Source organism: Erpetoichthys calabaricus, chromosome 4 (genome assembly GCF_900747795.2).
Source record: "Erpetoichthys calabaricus chromosome 4, fErpCal1.3, whole genome shotgun sequence".
Classification (NCBI taxonomy): domain Eukaryota; kingdom Metazoa; phylum Chordata; class Cladistia; order Polypteriformes; family Polypteridae; genus Erpetoichthys; species Erpetoichthys calabaricus.
This window is the reverse complement of record NC_041397.2, coordinates 312,336,795-312,355,756: the sequence shown is the minus strand read 5'-3', so window position 1 is coordinate 312,355,756 and position 18,962 is coordinate 312,336,795. Positions and strand designations below refer to the sequence as shown.

General features: G+C 45.0%; 1 protein-coding gene and 1 long non-coding RNA gene across 2 annotated transcripts in view; both read left to right on the top strand.

Annotated features, from left to right (window-relative positions):
• LOC114644950 (uncharacterized) overlaps window positions 1-18,962 on the top strand; it is a 217,642-nt gene that overhangs the window by 84,023 nt on the left and 114,657 nt on the right. The gene's annotated exons all lie outside the window — the stretch shown is intronic.
• Window positions 15,213-18,962, top strand: part of LOC114644956 (uncharacterized) — a 114,696-nt gene continuing 110,946 nt past the window's right edge. The window contains exon 1 of the long non-coding RNA XR_007934705.1: window positions 15,213-15,806. This is a non-coding gene — a long non-coding RNA (uncharacterized LOC114644956). The remainder of the gene's footprint in view (window positions 15,807-18,962) is intronic.

Below are 18,962 nucleotides of genomic sequence, written 5' to 3'. Positions count from 1 at the left end.
GCCATCTGTAAGCTTAGAACGCCGATTCTTCAAAACTTTTAAGGAACATTGAAATATTTTCGTAGTACGTGTTTAATTATTCTATCTGTCTATCCTTCCAGTGTCGCGTCAGCACCAGCAAGAATACACTGCAATGCAGGAACAATCCCTGAACTAGCCAGCGCTGCAGCACCGTATCCTCACATGTTTAATTATTAACAATACAGATTATTTAAATTAAGTTAAAGTTTTATCTGTAAAATATAATCAACATATTTTGCTGCATTTCATCTTAAAAATGAATACCGTCATCATATGTAAATACGCGCTTTATAAAGTGGCGCAGGTTGTGCAATATTATAACTGTATCCCAAGTGTACAGTGAGGTGATTGTACTTATAAGTCCAAACAGTTCTACAAGGAGCACTTGATGGACTGATTTAGTGCGTTTAGAGTTCTTGGGATGAAACTTTTTCTAAACCGTGAAGTCCGTAGAGGGAAGTCTCTGAAGTGTTTTGCCGTGGCTGAGGCAGCGTGTGCTTCATGCTGTGTACCGATAATTCTCTTTCCAATCAGCTGTTGCTGTGATTCCCCTCTCAGATGCAGTGATATAAATACTCCGAGTGGTGCAGTGAGAGTAATATGGAAAAAGATGATCTGCTGTGGCAACCCTTAACGGGAGCAGCTGAAAGAAGAAGAAGATGCAGTGAGCGTAACAACGCTAAAGCAGTTATGGTATTTGGAATACTATGGCTATTCCCTGGACCATTATATTGCTGCAGGTTAATTACACTCAGATGCATTACACTAATAAACAATATGCAGTTAGTTTCAGTGTATTTATAAAGCCGCGTCAGGAATGTGGATCTAAGAAAGAAAGGGTAACCACACAGGAACAGTAGCGCTGCTTTGACGCTGGGTGCCACCAGTCTGCAAAACCGAGCGGAGAAATTGCGTACGCCAGGGTATGAGGTACCGTGGAAATGTGTGTGGCTTTACACCAAGTTTAGGTTTTATACATCGCGATTTGAGCGTGGAAACGTTCGTATGCAACATTTCTGTGCGTACACACCGTTTAACATGAGGCCCCAGATGTTTTATCTTTAAGCAGTTCTGCCCACCTTTCTGTTATCCCAATCATAACAGCCGCTCCTCCATCTGACCCGAGACCAACCAGATTAGCCATTTTCAATCCTAGAGTGTCCATAGTCTCATTCAGTGTGTTGCTTATAGTCTCCACTTTTCCATCAATCATATTGCGGGTTGATACAAAACTAATTCTGACCTCTTTAGTGACCTGGCAAACATATTTAATTTAAATAATTAATTGTTTTACAACTGAGATGTCCGTGGTTTCATCACACAGAATACTGAAAAAATTTTCAGCATGTATATTTTTCAGTATGTTAGACTTTATTTCTGATGCTAAGACATCCAGCAGCTCTTGCATTATTCTTTCAGTGGTGTAATGTGCATTTTTACCAACATTGAGATGTAAAAAGGAACTACCCATTTCTTTACAGTGTTCCAACAGCCTTTCAAACAATGTTGTATGTGGTGTGAAAGGGTGCGTCCCGCACACAGACAGGCAGACACGTTCCAGTCCATCACCACACGTTTATTTACAGTTTACTATTATTTACAAAGTCCTTACATGCACCACCACCAAGCCCCTCAGTCCCCCAAAGTCCAGACTCTCAATAGTCTTCTCTCTCTTCTCCACACAACACACAGGGCCTCTCCTCGCCCCCTCTGCACCGGCCTTGTCCACCTCCTACCCGACTCCAGCCTTGATTGCAGGGAGTCGGCTCCTTAAATAGGCGGCTGATTGCGGGCCGCACCCAGCCACCTGTGACAGTGGCAACTCATTTTTTGCCAACCAATGCATGGATCTCAAAGCTCCCACAAAGGCATCTCTCTGTAAGTTACAGTGGAACCTCGGTTCACGACCATAATTCGTTCCAAAACTCTGATCGTAAACCGATTTGGTCGTGAACTGAAGCAATTTCCCCACATAGAATTGTATGTAAATACAATTAATCCATTCCAGACCATACGAATTGTACGTAAATATATATTTTTTTAAAGTTTTTAAGCACAAATATAGTTAATCAAACCATAGAATGCACAGCGTAATAGTAAACTAAAGGTAAAAATATTGAATAACACTGAGAAAACCTTGAACAACAGAGAAAACTAACACTGCAGTAATTTGCGCTATAGCGCTACCAACCACTGGCTAAAAACACTTTTTTTTAATGAGTTTTAAGCACAGGGAAAAAAATGAACATCTGAAAAAAATCCGTAATTTAATAAACCACCAAGAAAAGTAACATTGCAAAAATGCACGCTATGAACCGATCAATGTAAACAGAAGTGAAAACAAAATCAAGCCCAGTGCATTCTTTAACTGCCTTCTTCCTACCTTATGCGTCCAGCCCTCTCTCTCTCGCGCTGCCTGTGTGTGTGCGTGCGCGTCTCTCTCTCTCGCGCTGCCTGTGTGTGTGCGCACGTCTCTCTCTCTCGCGCTGCCTGTGTGTGTGCGTGCGCGTCTCTCTCTCTCGCGCTGCCTGTGTGTGCGCGCGCGTCTCTCTCTCGCATTGCCTGTGTGTGTGCGCACATCTCTCTCTCTCTCGCATTGCCTGTGTGTGTGCGCGCGTCTCTCTCTCTCGCGCTGCCTGTGTGTGTGCGCGCGTCTCTCTCTCTCGCGCTGCCTGAGTGTTCGCGCGCATCTCTCTCTCCCATTGCCTGTGTGTGTGCGCGCGTCTCTCTCTCTCTCACATTGCCTGTGTGTGTGCGCACGTCTCTCTCTCTCTCTCGCATTGCCTGTGTGTGTGCGCGCGTCTCTTTCTCTCGCATTGCCTGTGTGTGTGCGCGCGTCTCTCTCTCGCATTGCCTGTGTGTGTGCGCGCGTCTCTCTCTCCCATTGCCTGTGTGTGTGCGCGCGTCTCTCTCTCGCATTGCCTGTGTGTGTGCGCGCGTCTCTCTCTCTCTCTCGCATTGCCTGTGTGTGTGCGCGCGTCTCTCTCTCTCGCATTGCCTGTGTGTGTGCGCGCGTCTCTCTCTCTCGCGCTGCCTGTGTGTGCGCGCGCGTCTCTCTCTCGCGCTGCCTGTGTGTGCGCGCGCGTCTCTCTCTCGCGCTGCCTGTGTGTGCGCGCGCGTCTCTCTCTCTCGCGCTGCCTGTGTGTGCGCACGCGTCTCTCTCTCTCGCATTGCCTGTGTGTGTGCGCGCGTCTCTCTCTCTCGCATTGCCTGTGTGTGTGCGCACGTCTCTCTCTCTCTCTCTCTCGCATTGCCTGTGTGTGTGCGCGCGTCTCTCTCTCTCGCGCTGCCTGTGTGTGCGTGCGCGCGTCTCTCTCTCTCGCATTGCCTGTGTGTGTGCGCACGTCTCTCTCTCTCTCTCTCGCATTGCCTGTGTGTGCGCGCGCGTCTCTCTCTCTCGCGCTGCCTGTGTGTGCGTGCGCGCATCTCTCTCTCTCGCATTGCCTGTGTGTGTGCGCGCGTCTCTCTCTCTTGCGCTGCCTGTGTGTGCGTGCACGCGTCTCTCTCTCTCGCATTGCCTGTGTGTGTGCGCGCGTCTCTCTCTCTCTCGCGCTGCCTGTTTGTGCGTGCGCGCATCTCTCTCTCTCGCATTGCCTGTGTGTGTGCGCGCGTCTCTCTCTCTCGCGCTGCCTGTGTGTGCGTGCACGCGTCTCTCTCTCTCGCATTGCCTGTGTGTGTGCGCGCGTCTCTCTCTCTCGCGCTGCCTGTTTGTGCGTGCGCGCGTCTCTCTCTCTCGCATTGCCTGTGTGTGTGCGCGCGTCTCTCTCTCTCGCATTGCCTGTGTGTGTGCGCGCGTCTCTCTCTCTCTCGCATTGCCTGTGTGTGTGCGCACGTCTCTCTCTCTCTCTCTCTCTCGCATTGCCTGTGTGTGTGCGCGCGTCTCTCTCTCTCGCGCTGCCTGTGTGTGCGCGCGTCTCTCTCTCTCGCATTGCCTGTGTGTGTGCGCGCGTCTCTCTCTCTCTCGCATTGCCTGTGTGTGTGCGCGCGTCTCTCTCTCTCGCATTGCCTGTGTGTGTGCGCGCGTCTCTCTCTCTCGCATTGCCTGTGTGTGTGCGCGCGTCTCTCTCTCGCATTGCCTGTGTGTGTGCGCGCGTCTCTCTCTCCCATTGCCTGTGTGTGTGCGCGCGTCTCTCTCTCTCTCTCGCATTGCCTGTGTGTGTGCGCGCGTCTCTCTCGCATTGCCTGTGTGTGTGCACGCGTCTCTCTCTCTCGCATTGCCTGTGTGTGCGCGCGCGTCTCTCTCTCTCGCGCTGCCTGTGTGTGCGCGCGCGTCTCTCTCTCGCGCTGCCTGTGTGTGTGCGCGCGTCTCTCTCTCGCGCTGCCTGTGTGTGCGCGCGCGTCTCTCTCTCTCGCATTGCCAGTGTGTGTGCGCGCGTCTCTCTCTCTCGCATTGCCTGTGTGTGTGCGCGCGTCTCTCTCTCGCATTGCCTGTGTGTGTGCGCGCGTCTCTCTCTCTCGCACTGCCTGTGTGTGTGCGCGCGTCTCTCTCTCTCGCATTGCCTGTGTGTGTGCGCGCGTCTCTCTCTCTCTCGCATTGCCTGTGTGTGTGCGCACGTCTCTCTCTCTCTCTCTCGCATTGCCTGTGTGTGTGCGCGCGTCTCTCTCTCTCGCGCTGCCTGTGTGTGCGCGCGTCTCTCTCTCTCGCATTGCCTGTGTGTGCGCGCGCGTCTCTCTATCTCGCGCTGCCTGTGTGTGCGTGCGCGCGTCTCTCTCTCTCGCATTGCCTGTGTGTGCGCGCGCGTCTCTCTCTCTCGCGCTGCCTGTGTGTGCGTGCGCGCATCTCTCTCTCTCGCATTGCCTGTGTGTGTGCGCGCGTCTCTCTCTCTTGCGCTGCCTGTGTGTGCGTGCACGCGTCTCTCTCTCTCGCATTGCCTGTGTGTGTGCGCGCGTCTCTCTCTCTCGCGCTGCCTGTTTGTGCGTGCGCGCGTCTCTCTCTCTCGCATTGCCTGTGTGTGTGCGTGCGTCTCTCTCTCGAGCTGCCTGTGTGTGCGTGCGCGCGTCTCTCTCTCTCGCATTGCCTGTGTGTGTGCGCGCATCTCTCTCTCTCTTTCGTGCTGCCTGTGTGTGCGCGCGCGTTTCTCTCTCATGCTGCCTGTGTGTGCGCGCGTCTCGCGCTGCCTGTGTGTGTGCGCGCGTCTCTCTCTCTCGCACTGCCTGTGTGTGTGCGCGCGTCTCTCTCTCTCTCTCGCATTGCCTGTGTGTGTGCGCGCGTCTCTCTCTCTCGCATTGCCTGTGTGTGTGCGCGCGTCTCTCTCTCTCTCTCGCATTGCCTGTGTGTGTGCGCGCGTCTCTCTCTCTCGCGCTGCCTGTGTGTGTGCGCGCGTCTCTCTCTATCGCACTGCCTGTGTGTGCGCGCGCGTCTCTCTCTCGCTGCCTGTGTGTGCGCATGCGTGTCTCTATTGCACTGCCTGTGTGTGTGCGTGCATCTCTCTCTCTCGCACTGCCTGTGTGTGTGCGCGCGTCTCTCTCTCTCGCGCTGCCTGTGTGTGCGTGCGCGTCTCTCTATGGCACTGCCTGTGTGTGTGCGCGTGCATCTCTCTCTCTCGCACTGCCTGTGTGTGTGCGCGCGTCTCTCTCTCGCGCTGCCTGTGTGTGCACGCGCATCTCTCTATCGCACTGCCTGTGTGTGTGCGCGCGTCTCTCTCTCGCGCTGCCTGTGTGTGCACGCGCATCTCTCTATCGCACTGCCTGTGTGTGTGCGCACGTCTCTCTCTCTCGTGCTGCCTGTGTGTGTGCGCGCGTCTCTCTCTCTCGTGCGAGTAGCATCCACTTGCAGAGCCACAGCACTATACGTCACCGCAGTGTCAGACCCGCAGTTGTAGACCCGCAGTTTTAGACCCGGAAGTGGCGTCACCTTAATTTCAGGACTGACTTTGTAAAATTACTTTTGGAAGGTTTCGGCAGGTCTCGGCAAAGCCCGGAAAGTAACGTCGGGTCAAAGACCCGTTTAGAAACCAAATAATACGCATCATTATGAAGTTCAGAGGGTTTCTGCCATCACGTCGTGTCATACATCAAATTAAACAATACGGATCGTTTCTGTGAAATACACTATTAACATTTACGTTGTGTTCGGGTCTGTGGGAACCATTTAACATGTCGACAAAATTAAAATCATCGAGATCTGTGTTAATTTAAAATAGTTTTTCATTTACATTCATGAAACGAACTATACAATATGATTATAATGTTTACACCACGTTAGAGTTTATTAAAACATTAATAATAAAAGTGATTACGTTTTTTAAAATATACTATGCATTTGTGCAATATTGTTCTAAACCAATTTAGAATAAACATTTAAGCCAATCTAATATTTTTAAACATGTATGTGAAGAAAACAGCAATACATATTCTACACTGAATTATGCAATATATTAATTGCCTTATATAGAACTGCTGTAGTTTTTGTCACTTATTATTATAAACAATGGGCCATCAAAAGAAAAAAGAAAAATACTAATAAGAACACAATTTACAGTATTTATATAGCACCCTGCCCAAAATTCAAAAAGAACAACAGGACCTATGTAACATTGGCTACAAATAATATCTTCACTAAATAAAGATAAATACATCCATCCATTTTCCAACCCGCTGAATCCGAACACAGGGTCACGGGGGTCTGCTGGAGCCAATCCCAGTCAACACAGGGCACAAGGCAGGGAACCAATCCTGGGCAGGGTGCCAACCCACCGCAGGACACACACAAACACACACTAGGGCCAATTTAGAATCACCAATCCACCTAACCTGCATGTCTTTGGACTGTGGGAGGAAACCGGAGCGCCCGGAGGAAACCCACACAGACACGGGGAGAACATGCAAACTCCACGCAGGAAGGACCCGGGAAGCGAACCCAGGTCCCCAGATCTCTCAACTGCGAGGCAGCAGCGCTACCCACTGCGCCACCGTGCCGCCAAAATAAATACAGGATATGCAAAACATTCATAAAATACAACATATAATACTACAAAAAAATCTTGAGCAAATAACATAAATTATGATAAAAATTCAAACCCTGAGTACCTGGACAGATAGAGGGAGTAAACTAAAAGGAGGGGCAGAATGTCAGGTCTGTTTAATGTCATCCTAAACAAATGAGTTAAAACAAATGAATGGAGTCAGCTGATATCATTCATTTCGGGAGGTCATTCCACAGTCAGGGCGCTATATACAGCTGAAGGCCCTGCTGTCGCCTACAGAGTGCAGGTTAGTGGGAGCACAGAATCAGAGGACCTTAGTGGGCAGGTCAATAACAGAATTTGATATTCAGTCCTGTAAGACACAGGGAGCAGTGAAGGTGCAGCAGGATAGCTGGGATGTGCTCGCTGTTGTTGGTTTGTGTCAGGACTCTTGCAGTTGAGTTTTGAATCCGCTGGAGCTGTGAGATAAGATTATATTATTATAAAATTAAGATAACTTAATTATTATATTATAAATTAAGGCATGAGGGTTGCCCTGGACATGACATAAGCTACATAGGGTCTGACAATGGGTCCAAGGATTTCATTCCGATACCTAATGGCAGTCAAGGTGTCATTGTCTAGTTGTAGAGGTCTGTGCATCCCTCCAGACCATCACTGACCCACCACCAAACCGGTCATGCTGAACGATGTTACAGGCAGCATAACGTTCTCCACGGCTTCTCCAGACCATTTCATATCTGTCACATGTGCTTAGGGTGAACCTGCCCTCATATGTGAAAAGCACAGGGCACCCACCAGTGGTGGACCTGCCAATTCTGGTATTCTATGGCAAATGCCAATCAAGCTGCACAGGGCCCACGAAAGGATGTCGAGCCCTCAGGCCACCCTCATGAAGTCTGTTTCTTTTTGTCAGAGGTCAGAGACATTCACACCAGTGGCCTGCCTGCTGGAGGTCATTTTGTAGGCTCTGCCAGTGCTCATCCTGTTCCTCCAGACCTGCTGATGGGGTAAGGACCTTCTCTGGCCCTGTCCAGCTCTCCTAGAGTAACTGCCTGTCTCTTGGAATCTCCTCAATGCCCTTGAGACTGTGCTGGGAGACACAGCAAACCTTCTGGCAATGGCACCACTTGATGTTCTATCCTGGAGAAATTGGACTACCTGTGTAACTTCTGTAGGGTCCAGGTATCGCCTCAGTAGTGACACTGACTGTAGCCAAATGCAAAACGAGTGACAAAACAGATGAGGAGGGAAAAATGTTAGTGGGCTCCCTCCACCTGTTAAACCATTCATTCCTGTTTTGGGGGTCGCCTCATTGTTGCCCCTCTAGTGCACCAAAGCAACTGAAACTGATGAACAAGCCCCTCTGCTACTGAACTGACCAGATCAACAGCCCACAAGTGTCATTGACTTGATGCTATACTCTCATTAAAAAGTGTTCCTTTAATTTTTTGAGCAGTATATTTTAATGTAATATTGTGGTTTTATAAGTCACTAAATACATTACTGAAATACACTCAATGATAATTTTGGATATCCCCTCCCACTTCACAAATGCAGTAGTTTACAAACAACGTATTTTAATTTTTCTTTGAGAAGCATGAAAAATAATTGAGTTGAATCTCAACTTATGATTACATTTTTGCTACGTATGTACTATTGAGGGATTTTTTTTTTAAATCAGATGGTTACTTTATTTTAACAAGCAATGTATAAAAAATAAAAAATAACCTGTTTACTCTTTACTCTCAGATCACATTCTATTTGTTTATCAAGCAGAACTGAATATTTTAATTTTCTACACAATACTGTAATAACTGTACAGTTCAGCAGGCTAAAATAACACAGTGAGACACACAAACTATGCATACATATTACTGGTGCAGTCATTGGTTTTCCTGTGGATTGGACTGTTGAATCGACACAATGGCTGTGCATGCTGGGGTCTTTGGCACTTGTCGTCCCAGTAGTACGTGAGGTGTCACCAGTGCTTTACCCTGCTCCTCAAGAAGGCTCTGTCTCCTTCTCCCTGTTTCAGTCTCAGTTCAAGGTTGTCCAGATAACAAAAGTATTTTTTTCTGAGATGTTCAATATGTTGAAAAAATTGCCTGTGGCCAGCATCCAGCGTAATGTTTTGTCTAAATTCTCCACTCCTCTTTTTGTAGCATTATAGTCCATTATCATTTCTGGCCATGGCATCTCCTATCCCTGTGCAGATCACATTGTTCACCAAGGATGTGTCATTTGTTTAGACAAAACTTTAATGTCTTCACTGGCCTATTCTGTGTGGCCAGCAGTTGAGATGGGAGCTCTGGCTTATTTTTCCTTATTGTGCTAAGCATTGTTACCTTCCTCTTGAGGAGCTGCTGTCCCAGTTTGTGTAAAAGTTATTGCAAATGGCGTTGTGGCCATGCAGCTTATGTCATGTCCAGGGTAACCCTCACGCCTTAATTTCTCACAGGATTTCCTCCATCTGACTTCCCTTTGTTAATGAAATGACATCCTCTGCTCTTCTGTATCTCTGTGCTTCACCTTGAGCAAGTTATTCGTAGCTTTGGACTGGCTTATCATTTTTATGCAGATGATGCTTAGACCTACGGCATTTCAGTGTTAAAAGTGACACTTCATCACAGCTTTCTCAGCTCACAAATTGCCTCAGTGAAATTAAAATAAAATTAAAACCTGAACAGAGCAAAACTCTTTAAAATGAAATTGCAACATAACTGAACTCCTGCAATGTGGCACTAAAGTGCAACTTAAGAAAACAAGCAACGCTTCAACCATTCTTGGTGAAGATCTCATCAGACCTTCTTTTACTGCAAAGAATCTCGGTGTCACTTTGATTCATCCTTTTCTTATTTCACCATGTAAACCATATTAAACTTCCACCTGTGTCACCTTTCTTATGTTTGCTCATTCCTCTCCTTTTCTAATGCTGAGAAGCTTGTCCCTGCTTTTATCACATCACACATTGATTATTGTAAGTCACTACTACTTCACTGCTCCCTGTGTCTTACAGGACTGAATATCAAATTCTGTTCTTGACCTGCCCACTAAGGTCCTCTGATTCTGTGCCCCCCACTAACCTGCACTCTGTAGGTGACAGCAGGGCCTTCAACTGTATATAGCGCCCTGACTGTGGAATGACCTCCCGAAATTAATGATATTAGCTGACTCCATTCATTTGTTTTAACTCATTTGTTTAGGAGGACATTAAACAGACCTGACATTCTGCCCCTTCTGTCAGTTGACCCCCTCTATCTGTCCAGGTACTCAGGGTTTGAATTTTTATCACAATTTATGTTATTTGCTCAAGATTTTTTTGTAGTATTATATGTTGTATTTTAGTCTGCATTATTGTCTTTTATTCTATTTGAATGTTTTGTATAACCTGTATTTATCTTTATTTAGTGAAGATATTATTTGTAGCCAATGTTATATAGGTCCCGTCGTTCTTTTTGAATTTTGGGCAGGGTGCTATATAAATAAATTGTGTTCTTATTAGTATTTCTATTTTTTTCTTTTGATGGCCCATTGTTTATAATAATAAGTGACAAAAACTAGAGCAGTTCTATATAAGGCAATTAATATATAACATAATTCAGTGTAGAATATGTATTGCTGTTTTCTTCACATACATGTTTAAAAATATTAGATTGGCTTAAATGTTTATTCTAAATTGGTTTAGAACAATATTGCACAAATGCATAGTACATTTTAAAAAACGTAATCACTTTTATTATTAACGTTTTAATAAACTCTAATGTGGTATAAACATTATAATCATATTGTATAGTTCGTTTCATGAATGTAAATGAAAAACTATTTTCAATTAACACAGATCTTGATGATTTTAATTTTGTCGACATGTTAAATGGTTCCCACATACCTGAACACAACGTACATGTTAATAGTGTGTTTCACAGAAATGATCCATATTGTTTAATTTGATGTATGACACTACGTGATGGCAGAAACCCTCTGAACTTCACAATGATGCGTATTATTTGGTTTCTAAACGGGTCTTTGACCCGACGTTACTTTCCGGGCTTTGCCGAGACCTGCCGAAACCTTCCAAAAGTAATTTTACGAAGTCAGTCCTGAAACGACGGAGACGTCACTTCCGGGTCTACAACTGCGGGTCTGAAACAGCGGTGACATATGGTGCTGTGGCTCTGCAGGTGGATAGTATTGTCTCGTGCTGCCTATGTGTGTGCGCGCGTCTCTCTCTCTCACACTGCCTGTGTGTGTGTGTGTGCGTGTGTGTGTGTCGCGCTCTCCCTCTCTCTCTCTCTCTCTCTCTCTCTCTTGCTCGCTGCACAGGAAATGCACAGGGAGAGACTGAACACGTACAAACCGAAAGGGAAACTGGCTTGTTCGTATACCGAGTGTGTGGTCGTGAACCGAGGCAAAAGTTTGGCAAACTCTTTGGTCATAACCCGATTTCTACATGTACCGAGACATTCGTGAACCGAAGTTCCACTGTATTTAACACAGATAGAGATCTTTTAATTTGACCGATTCCAGTTTGCTCTAGTACACGCTTTCCTAATAGGTCAGCAGAAGACTCAATGTGCGTTTTACGTTTTTCATGGTCCAGCAAGCTTTCTTTTTCGAATTTTTGTGCATGGCACGTTTACCCAAGGTAACTCCCTCCTTGTGAGGTGTTTGTTTGAATATTTCATGCACAATGAGCACCACATACCATTTTCTTTGACCATTAGCCAATCAAAATCTTTAAACCATTGTTTGTTTATGCCGGATAAGCGGTGCTTAGATTTATCAATTGGCAGAGTGTGTGCTGAAGAGATTTCCCCTGATGGACCAGCCTCTGCAATGTCTTTGTCTGAAATTGCCACATCAGGAGTTGACGCTGAACCTTCATTAGTTTGTGGCGCCTCTTTTCTGAAATAACTGAGCAGTGTTGTTTTCTGAACACTTTTACTACTCATGTTGGTAAAATGTTTGGAAAAAATTAAAAGTACCTATGAGTATAAGACGTTTGAGTGGGAAAGTGGGAGCCTGTTGGATATTCAATGCAGACTACAGCAGGTATGCATTCTCAACATTTCCATTTTAATCTCGATGCTTATGTCATGAATAAAGTCAACATGTTGACTTTATTCTCGACATTTCTACTTGATTCTCGCTGTTTATCTCGAGATTAAAGTCGACATGTTGACTTTATTCTTGTAGTTTGTCATTAAAATAGAACATCGTAAACTAAACTTCATCTTAAAATGCATATTAAATCTACTAGATTTTCTCAAACCCCATTATAAGTTATGTAGCACATTAAATGCTTTGTGTAAAGTGTTCCCAGAGCCATGTTAATCGCTACGTGCTTCTTAAACTGACTTCCTCTGCACTGAGAGGAGGCGCAGGCAGCACACAGAATACATTCACTTCATGATATTCCTGCTCTATGAACATTTAGAATGCCAAGATAAATACTTAATATCATTTTCATGATGAAATGCATTAAAGCAGGTATTAAACATGTGGGGGCCCGGTGGCGTGGAGGTTGCACTGCTGCCTCGCAGCAATGGGGTCCCGGGTGTACCCTGTTTTGAATTTGCATGTTTTTCTGGTGGGTTTACTCGGCGTGTTCAGTTTCCTTTCAAAGTCATGTAGGATGTTGGGTTTTGTTCTGCAATATTGACCCTGCTAGTGTATGTGTTGCTCGTAGTCACCCTGCAATGTGCTGGCGCCCTGTTCAGAATTTCCTCCTGCCTCGCACACAATGTTTGCTGGGATGGGCGCAACCCTGAATGGACGGCATAATTAAACATGTATAACGAACACTCCATGGTCTAAGTTTATAACTAGTTTTAATTTCACAAAGACGTTTATCGTGTGGTGATTAGTTATGTGGAGAAAGAAAAAGGAAGGATAGGAATTGGGGGTTTGACAGACAGGGACTGCATGCATGCAATAAAGAAAGCCCGCTCAGAAGAACATCCATTGAATTCTGTGTTCGTGTCTCCGACCACCAGATCACAAACCCAACATTTACACAATATTTCAGTTAAACTTTTGCGATAGCCATTCATACATCCAGTTTTTTTGAGCCTCATCACACCTGCCATAAAGGTCTCTACACTGAACGTACACCTGGGGACCCCTTACTGCAAGGGAGCACCACCATGCCCCCCACATGTTTAATACCTGCTTTAATGCATTTCGTCATGAAAATGATATCAAGTATTTATCTTAGCATTTCAAATGTTCAGAGAGCAGGAATATCATGAAGTGAATGTGCGGCGATCACTGCCTGTGCCTCCTCTTAGTGCAGAGGAAGTCGGTTTAAGAAGCATAGTGATTAACAACCGGGTCGGGGAACACTTAACACAAACTTATGACAGGGTTTGAGAAAATCGAGTAAATTAAACATTGATTTTAGGATGAAGTTTAATTTAAATAAAATTATTAAATAAACTGTGAGAATAAAGTGGAAATGTCGACTTTAATCTCATCATAAGTGTCAAGATTAAAGTGGAAAGGTCAAGAATAAAGTCAACATGTCAACTTTAATCACAAAATAAACGACGAGAAAAAAGTGGAAATGTCGAGAATGAAGTCAACATGTCGACTTTATTCTCGACATATTTTTTTTTTTTTTTCTTCATTTTGTCCATATTTTTTTTTTTTTTTTCACCATGGCCCTAATACGCTTCTGTACAAAACCCTCAGCAATTCAGTGACAAAACACAGTGTGTGCTGCAAGGGTTTCTGCACACTTTTTGCAATATGGACGCAGGTCCAAATATGAGCAAATATAAGAATGGAAGAGGGAGTCACTTTAACAGGAACCACAGTGAGTGCTACAAGGATTTTTGAACACCGAACACACCTAATGCTTAAACAACTGTAAATATATATACGCTTAGCAGCACTACACAGACTGCACTGACACTGAGAACAGAGATGTCACTTCCTGACGCCCTTTTTCTGATATCTGATTGGCTGGTTCCACTAGATTTTTTTTTTATTTTATCAGTCCTCCTCTCGCCCGCCCACCTCCACATCCTCTTTGCTTTTGAACTGCCTCTCCGCTCCCGCTATTAGAATGTACAGCCCCCACTCGCCCACCCACCTCTCCATACTCCTTACTACTATATTAAGCTGCTCTGCCCCCGCTATTACCATGTACACCCCTCTCTCGAAACCCGACCTCCCCATACTCTTTGCTTGTGAACTCCGCTCCGCCTCGTCCCCACTATTAGCTTTAGCATCACGTGATCGGCAACATCCTGTCCCGCACCTCTCTCCTCGCAACTTGCGATCCTACTTCTAAAATATTTGCCCACCCGCCCACTCGTTCCTTGCTATCTCTGCAGATCATTAGAGCTGCCTGTGCCTGTAGATCTGTGGCTGTCATCTCACAATGTCATGCAAGATGACAGCCGGGCGCTCAACGAAATTAGCCGGGTGGAGCGCTCGGCTAAAAGACGGTAGGAAGAACACTGCTATTGGGATCGCAGGACAGTTTACTCTTAAGTATGTGTGAAGGATTGCCGGCTTTCTACTCCGGCCCTCACCCCCAGGCCGCCAGGAGGAGCTCTCCCGACAGCATGAACGTGCCCCGAATTCCAGCAGGGCATCATGGACTCTGTAATTTATATGCACAGCCCTGCTGGATACCATGGGGGCCTCCAGGAGTCGCTGTAGGGAGGTTGTCGGACTCTTATGTGCCCTATAACCCGGAGGTGAGTCATGATCACATGACAGGAAGAAACGACGTGCCTCCGGTGTGAAGAAGAATTTTTATATGACCCGGAAGTGTTCCTAGTCACGTGGACAGAGAGGGCGAAACACTTCCGGATCAGGACTATAAAAGGACTATGGGAAATCCCAGACGTCGAGCTGTGCTGGGTGGAAGGGTGGCAACACGTCTGGGAGTGAGGAGGATTATTGTTATTATTGATTATTGATTTATTATTTGAGTATTGTGGAGTGGAGGGTGCTTTGTGCACATAATTGTCTAAATAAATATTATATTTGGACTTTTACCTGGTGTCTGACGTCTAGTCTGAGGGTTCAAGGGGTCACAGAGACCTTTAATCTATCACAGTATGTAAGAAGAATACACAAATGTAAAACAACAACGACTTATTCATTGAGGGTGTTGAACTCCATCAAGGCCGTGTCTTCTTGTCTTTCCTATTTGTGGCTTTCATAGACAAGAAATTAAGGCAGGTGTTCAGTTGGGAGGGGGCCTGGGGTAAAATCGTTGCTTTATACAGATGGTGTTGTCTTCTTAACCTCATCTTGACTTGTGGGAAACTCCTGATCAGTTTGGCAAAAGCCCTAATTATATTTCTGAATTAACAACTAACAATTAACAATACTTTATTCCATTCATTTATTGAATTTGCATAATGCAATACAGGTATTAGGATCATGAAAGCCAGGGCTTATTCTGGCAACAGTAGGACAAAGGGAGGATGAGGATGAAGAGCAAAGCACCAAAAGAAAGCAGAACGTGCAAATTCTACACAGCTGGTGACCAAAACAGGTTTGAAGCCAGAGCTCTGGAGCTATCGAATGAACCATACTGCCACTTCATTTGCCACTTCAATCGGACCAAGAGTGAGTGAATTTGTATGCAGTCTGCAATGGATTGGCAGCTCCTCTAGCAGTGGTTTCTGCCTTGTGCCCAGTCCTGCCAAGATACACTCTTCTTCCCCTCAGCAACCTTGCATAATATTAAAAATGCCTAGAAAATGGATAGATGTGATATGAATGTTAACAAAATACTGATGTTAATATCATTTACATGCTTAATTCCTCAGGCTGGGATTGTCATCTCAAGATGGCTCCCCTTTGGAGATGACTGCCCTGGGCCGACCTTTCCAGGTAGGGATGCTCTATGACTGTCGCTCTGACTCGCTCATTCCAGGTGAGTTAAAATTCAACTTTTTAGGTTTGCTGTCTCTCAAAAAAACAAAACCTGCAATGATATGTGGGGTCCAAGTTTGATCCAAATTATAATTTTTTTTTTCTTTAATTTTGTTTTTTTCACCAGGTGTCACTCTATGGGACTTTGAAAACCTCAAGAAACACCTCAACATTAAACCCCAGAAGAACACAAAATTCGAGATCATCACATCAGATTCTTTGGATGAGAAAACCTCCATCTTAAATGTGACGGCCTCACTTAAAGTGAGCTTCTTGTTTGGCTTGATTGAGGTCGGTGGGTCTGGCAAGTACCTCAATGACACCAAACCATCCAAACATCAGTCCAGGGTTACCCTGCACTACAGCACGACCACGAGAATGGAACAGCTCACCATGAGCCACTTGGGGAGGCAGAAAGTAGACTATCCAGAAGTGTTTGAGCAGAAATCGGCCACCCATGTTGTCACAGGCGTGTTGTATGGAGCTCAGGCCTTTTTTGTTTTTGATCAAACCAGCTCTAAAGAGGAAGAGAACCAAGATATCACAGGGAAATTAGAAATATTAATTAAACAATGTATTTCTTTAGATGGAAAAGGAGATTTAAAAATGACAGATGCTGACAAGAAAATTGCTGACCATTTTAACTGCACATTCTATGGTGATTTTGCCCTTCATCACAATCCTACAAGCTTTCAGGATGCCATGGAGATTTATACAAACTTACCAAATAAACTTGGGAAAGATGACGAGCTAGCAGTGCCCATCCAGGTCTGGTTGTACCCACTGAAACATCTCAATTCACAGGCTGCTCAGCTGGTACAAGAGATCAGTGCTGCACTGGTGTCCAAATCTCAGGAGGTCCTGGAGGAGATAGACGAGCACATCATGAGATGTAATGACATCATGAAGGACAATGTTGTGAATAACTTTTCAATAATTAACGAAAATGCAGAACAATTCAAATCAGTGCTTAATCAATATAAATGTATTTTCCAAAAAGACCTTGCGAGGGTCTTACCAAATATAAGGGGTGGGGGTGCAAATGAGGAACAGCTGGCAGACATCCTGAAGAAGAAGGAAGAGTCGCCATTTAACAAGTGTGCTATAACAACATGGCTGGATAAAAGAGAAAAGGAAATCAGCATGCTCACAAAGGTCTTTAATCAAATTAATGAAATGGAACTTGATATTGATATAAATGACCTGGATAAATATGACACTAGCATAGAAAATATTGTCTGCTTGACTTTCACCTCACTCCATGTGTGTCAGTCATACATATCAGTAATGAAACGTTACCTTCAGGCCCCTTCTTGTCAGTCCTCAGATCATCTGTCAGAGCCAAGTGAAGAGTTAATCATCCAGAATTTCAGAAAGTATTTGCAGCAATTCATTGAGTTTGCTGAAATTAACCAAAGCAGCAAAACAACGAGATTTCTCGTTCACTCCATCCCTGATGAGGAATATCCTGGGGTGACAATCTATCTTTATAAATCTGGGAGTCTCATCAGCCATAAATTTCATCTTCCACCTAAACCTGTGCCTTTTGTGGCTGATTCTGTAACAGACAACAGCGTAACCCTGAAGTTACAAGTCCAGAAGTCTGATTCAGAAGGGTACAGAGTGGAGTATAAGCTACCTGAAGATGAAGAGTGGAAGACTGTGGACACAGGAGACACCGTTGAACAGGTTATGATTACAAAGTTACGTCCAGTTTCAACATATCATTTCAGACACAGAGCCGTTTGTCAAGTGGGTGTGAGTCAGGCCAGCGATACGATTGAAGAGAAGACACTACCTGTTAAAAAACTTAAAGGTAAATTTGCAATAAAACATCAAAGTAAGAAGATTAATGATAGAAAACCTGGACTTTACCATTTGCTTTTAAAGTCAGAGTCCATAATCACTGTGAAAAATATTGCAAAACGCACCTTTGGAAACAGGACATCCAGTAAACCTGGAAAAACTATTATGGTCCTTGGAGCCACAGGTTCTGGCAAATCCACACTGATCAACGGAATGGTAAATTACATCTTAGGTGTCCAGTGGGAGGATGACTTCAGGTTCAAGTTAGTCCATGAAGAAACATCTAGAAGTCAAGCTGTAAGCCAAACGTCTGCTGTCACTGCCTATGAAATGAACTACCAGGATTGTTTCAAAGTCCCATACTCCTTCACTATAGTCGACACACCAGGTTTTGGAGACACCAGAGGAATTGATCGGGACAAACAAATCACTGAGCAGATACAAGAATGTTTTTCATCTCCACAGGGGGTTCAGCACATTAACGCAGTGTGCTTTGTAGTTCAGGCCTCCCAAGTTCGACTGACACACACACAGAAGTACATCTTTGACTCCATTTTATCCATTTTTGGTAAAGACATAGCCAATAACATCCTGGTCCTGATCACATTTGCAGATGGACAGCGTCCACCAGTTCTGGATGCCATCACTGAGTGTAACATCCCATTCCAAAAAGATGAGAAAGGGAGACCTTTATTTTTCAAATTTAATAACTCGGCCCTCTTTGCTAATAATGACGAGAGTAATAGCAGTGATGGTCTGATGTTTGACAAAATGTTTTGGGACATGGGTGCAAAGAGCATGGAGGGGTTTTTTAATTCCTTAGAGAAGATGGATGATAAAAGTTTAGCACTAACTAAAGAGGTGCTTAAGGAGCGCAGGTGCTTAGAGATGGCAGTGGAAGGATTGCAGCCTCAGATTAAAGCTGGATTGATTAAACTTGAAGAAATGAGACAAACCCGTGACATTTTAAATAAGCACATTACTGACATAGAGAGCAACAAGGACTTTGAGTATGAAGTGGAGGAAATTGAGACAATAAGAGAGAGCATTGCAGGCACCGGCAAGTTCATCACTAACTGCCAGAAATGCAACTTCACCTGTCATTATCCATGCTCACGCTCAGATGATGAGGATAAGATCAAATGTGCTGTTATGAAGGACGGGGTCTGCACTGTTTGTCCTGGTAAGTGTGAGTGGAGTGTTCACTCCAACCAACAGCACAGATTCAAATACAAAACTAAAAAGGTCAAAAAGACGTATGATGAGCTTAAGAAGAAATATGAAAAAGCAAAAGGGGAGAAGATGACA